Raw genomic sequence first — 10,241 nt, forward strand, 5'->3', positions numbered from 1 at the left:
CCTCATCTCTACAATAAATCAAAAAATTAGCCGGGTGTGGTAGCGTGTGCCTGTAGTTCCAGCTACTTGGAAGGTTGAGGCGGAAAGATTGCCGAAGCCCAGCAGGTTGAGGCTGCGGTGGCCAGGAGCGGCCATTGCACTCCAGTCTGGGCGACAGTGAGACTCCAGCTCAAAAATAAATAAATAAATAAATAAATAAATAGATAAAAATAAATGAAACAAAACTCTATTTTCAAGGAATACAAATCTAGCTGAGAGAATCCAACAGTAACAAGAGAAATATTAAGAAATTATATTATACAAGTACAGGTAGAGTACATGGTTCTTTGCTACTTGGGACAAGATCAGAGTACACGGATTGGCATGATTTTAATATTTGAGTGTCTCCTGCTAACAATGAATGTAAGTATCAGGCACTTAGTATGCTTCTGTCCACTATGTAGCTCACCTTAGTCTTCAGTTGCCCTCCAAAAAATGTTTAATGGCTGAATCACTTTTTAAAAATCCTTTAATCACCAGTTACAATCTATGTGGAGCCTCTGAAACAATTTAGTGTAATATTCTTGTTCTAGAAGCATATAAGCAGAAATTGGTTTATAAATTTGAGTTAATAAGCTTGAAAACAACTAGAGAGGGATTAATGTACAGTTCAGGTTTGTCATAATCAACCCCTAGATGCAAGAGTCTAGACAGGCAATAATAAAGATTAACAATCTTATCAGGATTATGAGGCAGCAAATTATTGGAAAAGATATCTTTGATTTATTATAGTCATCAAAAGAATTATTCCAGAGCTATAGAAAATGATGTGAGTCAAATTCCAGAAGAGACAAAGAGTCAATTGTTAATCACAAAGATGACTTCTATCTTGGTATCTCAAAAATTATTTGAAAATGCAACAAAGAAATTAATTTTGTCTATCTTGGAAAGAAGGACATGAAACCAAGTTATCAGGACACATTTATAAAAACCTGAACCACATAAGACCACATCCTGTCTGTGACAGAACTGAATAAGTACATAGGAATACTAGAGTAGTGATAATCTATGTAGACGTTAACAAAGCACTCGACACTGTTTTACGATGAAAATTCATGAAAAGTCTGTAGATATGTAGATTAAAGAGCTAAAGTTGACATAGTAATTAAATAATTGGTTTCTGGAAAGCTTGGATAAATAACAGTATTGTGGCCTATTATCTTTCTTCTTTAGTTTCAAATGGCAACACAGGGATTTTTACGTGTCCCAACTTTGTAAATTAAAGGATCTGTCTCAGAGCACTTAAATTCTGAAAGCATGTGCTGCATCAAAGAAAGATGTATTGTAGAAATAGAGGTAGATCGAGGGGGAAAATTGTAGTAATCTCGGAAGGTGGTACTGAGAATTCAGAAAAGTCAGATTGAAAAGGAGAATCAATAGCTAGGTTGACCATCCCTTTATCGTATCCTGCAAGAAACAAGTCATATAAATACTCTGAGTTTTTTCCTTCTGCCAACCATATCCCTCATTCTGAAACCATATTTTCCCTTCTGGTTCATAAGCACTAGAATGTAAGTCCTCCTAGGACAGGGATCTTGCATGTTTTGTCAACTGCTATATCCCTAGTATTTAGAAAAGTGCTTCATAAATAGTTGTTGAATGAATAATAAATGTTATCAATATACTAACTAAAATTATCTACCTGCTGGGTCCAACATATTTACTTATGGACCAATAGTTTTTCTCTGCAGTAATAATAAGCACTTGCAAATGCAAATATTCCATTCACAAAAATGATACAAACGATAATGCAGTAACACTTCAAGCACAACACGTATATGAAGATATAAATCTCCATATATAAAGTGCAAAACTTATTGGAAAACATAAAACAAAACTAGAACAAATGCAGAGATGTATCACTGTTGGATGGGAAGTCTAATAAAAATGTCAGTTCTCCACAAAGTAGCATATAAATCAATACAATTCTAACTGGTATCCCTAAGAAATCTTTTATTTCAATACAATTATTTTGAATTTCACATGGAATAATACCTATCTACAGTAACCCAAAAACCTATTTGTAAAAATCTAGTGGCAGTGAGAGATAACCTGTAAAGCCACTGTAACACAGTTGTTATGGTATTAACAAGAAAACAAATTAAAAATAATATCAGTGGAATAAAATAGATAACCCAGAAATAGATCTCAATATGTATGTGACAAAAAGATATATTGATTTCTTTTTAAAAAAACAATTTTTAGTGATGCATAAGAGAGGTACATGTGATAAGTTTGGGAGTACATGTGATAATTTAATACATTCATATAGTTTGCAAGGATCAAATCATCACACTTGGGATATCCATCACTTTAAATATTTGTCTTTTGGCTGGGTTCGGTGGCTCAGCCTGTAATCCAGCACTTTGGGAGGCCGAGGCGAGTGGATTGTCTGAGCCCACGGGTTCGAGACCTGCCTGGGCAACTTGGCAAGACCTCGTCTCTACAATAAATCAAAAAATTAGCTGGGTGTGGTAGCGCCCGCCTGTAGTTCCGGTTACTTGGAAGGCTGAGGCAGAAGGATTGCCAGAGCCCAGCAGGTCGAGGCTGCGGTGGCCGGGAGCACACCACTGCACTCCAGTCTGGGTGACAGACAGAGACTCCAACTCAAAAATAAATAAATAAATAAATAAATATGTGTCTTTTATATATGCTAGAAACCTTTGAATTAGTCTCTTCTAACTAGTTTAAATACACAATAGATTATTATAAACTGTAGTCACCCTACTGATCTGTCAAACACTAGGTCTTATTTCTTCTAAGAAACTATATTTTGTACTCACTAATCAATTCCCCCAAAACATTTTAATTTCTTATATAATAAGCTGAGTATTTAATAAAGAGTCCTGGCATAGTACTGGGGATAAAGTAAATTTGGGCCTCTACACTACACACAGAACAAAATAAATAAAATGTGATAAAATTAAAATGTTAAAAAAATGCTAGAGACTATATTATATATAGTCTATACATAGAAGGGGGAAATCCCAAAAAATCTGGAATTTATTTATAAAAAATTGTGCATTTATTCTTACATGTTTAAACTTCAGTTACCTTCTAAGTAAGCTCCATTTGATGCACTACCCCTATCGAGATGCTTTTTCCACTGTTCAAAACAGTTTTTGAACTCACCAATATGGATGCTTTTTGGTGCTTCTGCCATTTTTTGTTTCACCTCTTCCACATCAGCAAAACATCTCTCTTGGAGTAGTTTTTTCATCTGGGATCACCCAGAGCAAGTCCTGGTGAATAGGGAGGGCAGGGCATTCGAGTCAAGCCATTTTTGATTAACTACTGCTGAGCACTCAACGTGGTGTGGGCAGGTACCCTCATAAATCAACCATCATGAAATGGGCAAACACATTGAAAGAATCTCTAAAAAAAATTCACTGAAGCAGAACGCAACCTCTCACAACACAGCTAACTGGTACACTGATGCAGATGGGTTCCTAGAATACTTACCTAGCAGGGGAGGCCTGTACTACCAGAGGCTTGCCCTTCAAAAAACAATTTTGTCCCCCCTTGTAGAGGAAAATGCATTAACCAAGTGAGAAAAACCAAAGCTTAGAGAAAGAAACAAAGAAGAAGAAACGAAAGGGGAGAGACAGAGAGAGAGAGAGAGAGAGAGAGAGGAAAATACTGGACAATATAATTTTTTTAATTAAGGCAAAAGTATAATAAGAAAAATAAATAGATAAATTGTGCTTTTGGAGAAAAAACACTTTGCACCTAAGACAGCAAAAGTTATTTATAATATATGAAAGCTCTTACAAAATAATGTACAATAACTTGGGCAAATAATGTATAAGAAGGCAGTTCACAGAAGAGCAAATCTAAGGGACCAGCAAATACATGAAAAGATGTTCAAATTCTTTGTCAGTCAAGTAAATGCAAAAGGAAAAAAAAAGAAAAAGTAACAATGAGATATTACATCTGATAGAAATTAAGGCAAATATATCTACTACTGACAAGAATATGGGAGAAGGGAGACTACTACATGACTGAGTAAAATGTTGATTTTACAGTCTTTCTGGAAAACAATCTATCAACTTCTATTACAACTTAATGTACTTACATGTTTTAATCTAGTAATTCTACTGGTCACCTAACAATGTATCACATTTTAAATCACATAAAAATAAAGGCATCAATATCTAAAAATACCTACAAGTATGTTTCTTGTAGCATTGTTGATAATTGTCAACAACTGCAAGTCAGTGAATGCCCATCAGTTTGAGAAATGGTTGACTATGTTAAGATTAATTTACATCATGAAATATTATGTATCACTTAAGGAATGAGTTGGAATTTTCCTAGACAGTTGCAGAGATTTTCTTGAAGTTTTTTTGGGGGGCAGGGGGGTGAGAGAACAAATGCAGAAAAGTAGAAATAATATAATCTCATTTCCTAAAACAATGGAAAGGTTGTCTCTATTTGTATAGTTGTGCATATATGAGTGTGTCTATATATAATTTATTTGTCATTATTGAGTGTGAAGAAAAACAGATTCATAACAAAATAAGGCCTGCCTGACTTAGAGAGAAGGAAGGAGGCAAAAAAAGGCAAACAGAGAAAAAAGTTAGAGCTCTAAAAAAATTATGATACCATTTTATTTAGTCATTTATGTAAAGTCATATATAAGTATGTGTGTGTGTGTGTGTGTGTGTGTGCAAATACATATAAAGAAAAATTTTCAGTAAACTTTAAAAATGAAAAAGGGAGAAAGGAGAGAAACAGAGAAATGGAGGTAGAAAGAGAAGAGGGAGAGAGATAGAAAGACAGAAAGATACAGAGACAGAGAGAGAAAAATTGACATTGTCATTGACAATCAACCTTTTCAGACTTCCATTACATCAACTAACTACTTCATATGCTAGTAACTTAAGACGCAACATTGTCAGCTTTCAAACTATCAAAGAACTGGACTCTGTAGCGTTCACCCCAGCTACTCGGGAGGCTTAGAAGGGAGGGTCGCTTGAGTCCAGGAGTTTAAGTTCAGCCTGAGCAACATAGAAAGCCTTGTCTCTAAACACACACACACACACACACACACACACACACACACACACACACACACGTATATACACATTTTAAGTGATGTTTGCCATAATCAGAAGTGTCTGGATGCTGATGGTAGCCACTTTGAGCACCTCTTGTAATTGCAGAAGTCAAAGGTGACTTGTATTTATCTTATGAAGTATTATAATTTTAACACAATTTTCCCTTTCTTAAAATGTACATACATTTTTGCACTCTCTGTATGTATATGTATATGTGTATAATGATAGCAAATACTTAAGCAACTTCAGTTCAAAATATGAAGGCTTTTTTCTTTTTTTGAGTTGGAGTCTATTGCCTAGACTGGAGGGCAGTGGCACGCTCAGGGCCACCGCAGCCTTGGCCTGCTGGGCTCAGGCAATCCTTCCGCTTCAGCCTTCCAAATGGCTGGAACTACAGGTATGCACCACCATGTCCAGCTAGTTTTTTAAAATTTGTTGTAGAGATGAGGTCTTGTCAAGTTACCTAGGCTAATCTTGAACCTGAGAGCTCAGGTGAGCCTCTCACCTCGGCCTCCCAAAGTGCTGGGATTATAGGTGTGAGCCACCTAGCATGGCCCATTTTTTGTTTTTATAATTTTTCTTTTCTTCTTCTTTCTTTTTTTCTTTTCCTCCTTTTAGAAGCAGGAGCAATCCATTGTTAATGTTAAATATCATCTACATGACTCAAAATTTTATCTGCTTGGAAATATTCTAAGCTAATGTGTCTACCAAATGATTCTCTAAGCATTATGTAACACGTATGAAGTCTTAGCTAATATGTTAGATGAGAAGTTTCTCATAAAACTGCTCAATTTCAAGAAAAGACTACTTTTGCAAAACAACAACAAAAGCTTCAATATCTTCTAAGTTACAAAAGACTAGAGGCTATGTTTCCAACACAGAAAAAACAATCTCTGAAGCACCTTAATAAATCTCAGTAATTGTTATAACACTATGAAGACAAGCAGAAAACAAAGAAGGATATCAATTTCTCAAAAGATCAAGGTCAATAGAATTGGTTTCGGCAACTATTCAACAACTTATAATGAAATCAAACTTGTCACCAAATATCTTAGGGAAGTAATTACAACGGACATACTTTTAGGCTATGGGTTAGCATAAGGTGTCACTGGGGAATTAAGAATGATGATGTTATAGGTTTATAGAACAATGGAAGGGGAATATGAATTCTGTGGAAAGAGGTTTTAATATGGAGCGAGCATCTGTAGAGTAAAATTATTATAAAACTTGAATTCAGTTTGTCCCTTTCAAATAATGTATGCCCATTAAAATTTTATATTCAGCTGGGCTCGGTGGCTCAGCCTGTGATCCCGCGCCTTTGGGAGGCTGAGGTGAGTGGATTGCCTGAGCCTGAGGGTTCGAGACCCGCCTGGGCAACGAGAACTCATCTCTACAATAAATCAAAAAATCGGCCGGGCGTGGGAGAGCGCGCCTGTAATTCCGGCTACTTGGAAGGCTGAGGCGGAAGGACCGCCGGAGCCCAGCAGGTCGAGGCTGCGGTGGCCGGGAGCGGCCACTGCACTCCAGTCTGGGCGACGGAGTGAGACTCCGACTCAAAAAAAACAAATAAATAAAAATAAAAACAAAAAAATTGTATATTCACCTTCATCTAGTCATTCATTCAACCTGCCCTCCCTCATCTTTTCCTGCTTTAGGAAGAATAGAGGACTGACCCTGAAATACCTCAATTAATAGTAATCCCAGGTTCTTTTTGTTGAGCTCCATTCTATAAGAAGCACCCTTAATATCTAATCTTATGCAAGCACAATTGCAATGTTATGAAACAGAATATTTCTTTCACCATTTTAAGACAAGGAGACTGCGTCTTGGAGAGGCACAATGAATCTGACCAAGATCAAAGAGCTAGTAGGTGGCTCTTCCGTGAGTAGGAATTCACGGTCACGACTAAGTTCAAAACCTATGCTTTTTCTGCTCCACGGTCTTGGGTCTCTTGTTAAGTCATTCCATCCTAGGGATGGCCTAACACAGAGAACTCATCACATCTACAGCTGTCTAGCATGGAGTCGCTGACTCGGCATTTTTCATAGTAGACCACTGTTGTTAATTCATTCAATATCTGTGGGATGGGTCAGTAGACACAGTTACCCTCCCTAACCAGCCTCATCTTCTTTAGGCACTTATGTAGTGGGAGGACACATAGCCCACCTGTCACGATTAGTGCACATCCTTCCACCCCACCACCATCAACATCCCAAACTCCCGAGACTCATAGGTAAGTGACCTCAGGAAATTAATCATGACCCAAACTAAACTCAGAAAATCTCAAAGAAAAAAAAAAGATGATTTAAAATAAGACTCCAGAAACTTATTCCTGAGGAGATCGTGGGTCAAAGCACTCAGACTCTATGACCTAGAGGTCTCTAGTCCAGCACTTTCATTTTGCAGCTGAGAAAACTGGGCTCAAAGAGTTGACATTACACTAGTACCTTCTTGATCCAGCCCCTGCCTACCTTTCCAACCTCATACCATGATTCTGCCAGTGTCTTTTGCCACCATTCATATCTCAATTGTACACGCAACTCAGAGCAGAGAAGTTAAGTGCCATAGGCAAATTGCTTAATGTTTCTGTACCTCTGTTTTTTTCATTTTCAAAATGGGGATAATTCAACTTCTAGTCCTTCCACACATTTTTTATTGAGATTCATCAGTGCCAGTAACTCTCTAACCCATTTCATAGGGTTGTTATGACGATCAATTCATTAGAATTGATTAATGAGGGCTGGGTACAGTGACTCACATCTATAATCCCAGCACTTTAGGAGGCAGAAGCAGAAGAACTGCTTGAGCCCAGGAGTTCGAGGCCAGCCTGGGCAAGATAGTGAGACCTCACCTCTACAAAAAAAAAATACAAAACTTAGCTGGGTATAGTGACATGCACTTGTAGTCGCAGCTATTTGGGAGACTAAGGCAGAAGCATTGCCCCAGGAGATCGAGGCTACAGTGAGCCGTGATGGTGCTACCTCACTCCAATCTGGCTGACAGAGTGAGACCCTGTCTCAAAAACAAAACAAAATGAAAAAAATGACTTAACTGGGCTCGGTGGCTCAGCCTGTAATCCCGCGCTTTGGGAGGCTGAGGTGAGTGGATTGCCTGAGCCTGCGGGTTCGAGACCCCCCTGGGCAACTTGGCGAGCCCACATCTCTACAATAAATCAAAAAAATTAGCCGGGCGTGGTAGTGCACGCCTGTAGTTCCAGCTACTTGGAAGGCTGAGGCGGAAGGATCGCCAGAGCCCAGCAGATCGAGGCTGCTGTGGCCAGGAGCGACCACCGCACTCCAGTCTGGGCGACGGAGTGAGACTCCAACTCAAAAAAAAAAAAAAAAGCAAAGAAAAAAAGGACTTGACTAATAAAGATTAAATTCCATATAAAAGTTTTAACCTAGTGACTGATAAATATTAAATTTTCTATAAATATATCACTGATTAATGGTATTATTGTTTCCTTTTCGCAACCCTAAACCTTTGCACATGTTACCCTATCTGCTCAAAATTCCATGCCCCAGTTGGTTAACCCTTCAGCACTCAAAATATTATCTCCCCTGTGAAGTCTTTCCTTCCATTTCAAGGAACAGTTACTGGCTTCCTTCTCCTCCTCTGGGATATCTCTGTACATATGTCAATTATAGAAATGTCCATTTTGTACTTTAATACTTTGCTTCATATAGATCTTCCTTCTCTTCCCTGGACACTGAGGTCCTTGAAGGCAAATGATCGTGGTGTCTTAACCATAGTTGCAGTTTCTATATTTAGCGCAACTGCCCGGGCAAAATAGATTCTTCAAACTGAAGAAAACAATGGCCTGTCTGAGCTTATACAGTCAACTGGTCACAGAACCAGAGGTCTCTGGGTCCCTGAGTCCCTGCCCAGGGGACTTGTCTCTCTATCCTGCTGCTTCTCACAATAGTTGGAGAAAGGAGTCATAATGTGTAGGTGTCAAAAATACTACAGAGTGGCCTCCTCTTCTTCTCAAGAGGCCTAGAACAGTTTGGATCCCATCAGGAGACAGAAACAATATTTTTCTGAGTCGGAGTTTCACTCTGTCATTCAGGCTGGAGTGCAATGGTAGGATCACAGCCACCACAGTCCCAACCTGCTGGGCTCAGGTGATCCTTCTTCCACGGCCTTCCCAATAGCTGGAACTGAAGGCATGCACCACCATGCCCAGCTAATTTTTGTTGTTATTTATCGTAGAGACGAGGTCTTGCCAACAGCCCAGGTTGTTCTTGAACCCCTGGGCTCAGGCAATCCTCTTGCCTCCACCTCCCTAAGTGCTGGGATTACAGGCGTGACCACTGTGCCCGGTTTTATACAATAATTTAAATAAGAAAATTGAATATAATATTACTAAGCTCTGATTTAAGAGTAATTTTAATAAGTAAGAAAATTCTATACAGTACTCTAGAGATAAGGAAGGGTCCCCAAGAAAGGACAAACATGAAAGGGGAAGTCTCCTCCCCAAAGTTTGGGTTCAGATCTCACTGGAGGTGTCATTGTAGTCCGTTAGAGAGTTAGGAAGTTTGTTGGTCCACAGTCCCAGGTCAAGCAGGAAACAACCCTGTGTGGTTCAGGCAAGCTGAGGTAATGGGCAGACACACAGGTGGGCAGAGAGAGCAGGGGCGCCAGTGTAGGGAAGAGATCTGGGGTGTTCAATACCTGCAGTGGGAGAGCTTCTGGAGACAAACCTGGGATGGAGGGAGCAGAAAAACAGGGGGCGTTCAGATCCAAAGCGGGCAGGGGACCTAGAGTGCACAGTGTCTGTGACCATCAGGCCAGGCTAGGGCTGCAGGATCACCAAGGAACTTTGTGTCCTGGGCTCATGGCTGAGGCAGAGCACCACTGAAGTCCTCACCCGGACAGACAGTGCAGCCACCAGAACCAATAACAACAACAGCAAAAAGTCCCTCTTTTCTGCAGTGTCCTTCTAGTGCCCTTTGTGGGAAAGCTTAACATTATGCCCACTGTCAAGAAAAAAAATTGTGTTAAGGGAGTCTGTTCATTATTACAGAGCAGGTATTAAAAGATGAATTTAGAGCTGACAGGCAATAAATTTATAAATGGGACAAAGCCCAAATGCAAATCTAAGGGCGCAATAAACTGCTTATGCTGACTTTGTTAAAGTGA

The sequence above is a fragment of the Carlito syrichta genome, unplaced genomic scaffold (genome assembly GCF_000164805.1).
Source record: "Carlito syrichta isolate Samal-C Ts95f unplaced genomic scaffold, Tarsius_syrichta-2.0.1 Scaffold315406, whole genome shotgun sequence".
Classification (NCBI taxonomy): domain Eukaryota; kingdom Metazoa; phylum Chordata; class Mammalia; order Primates; family Tarsiidae; genus Carlito; species Carlito syrichta.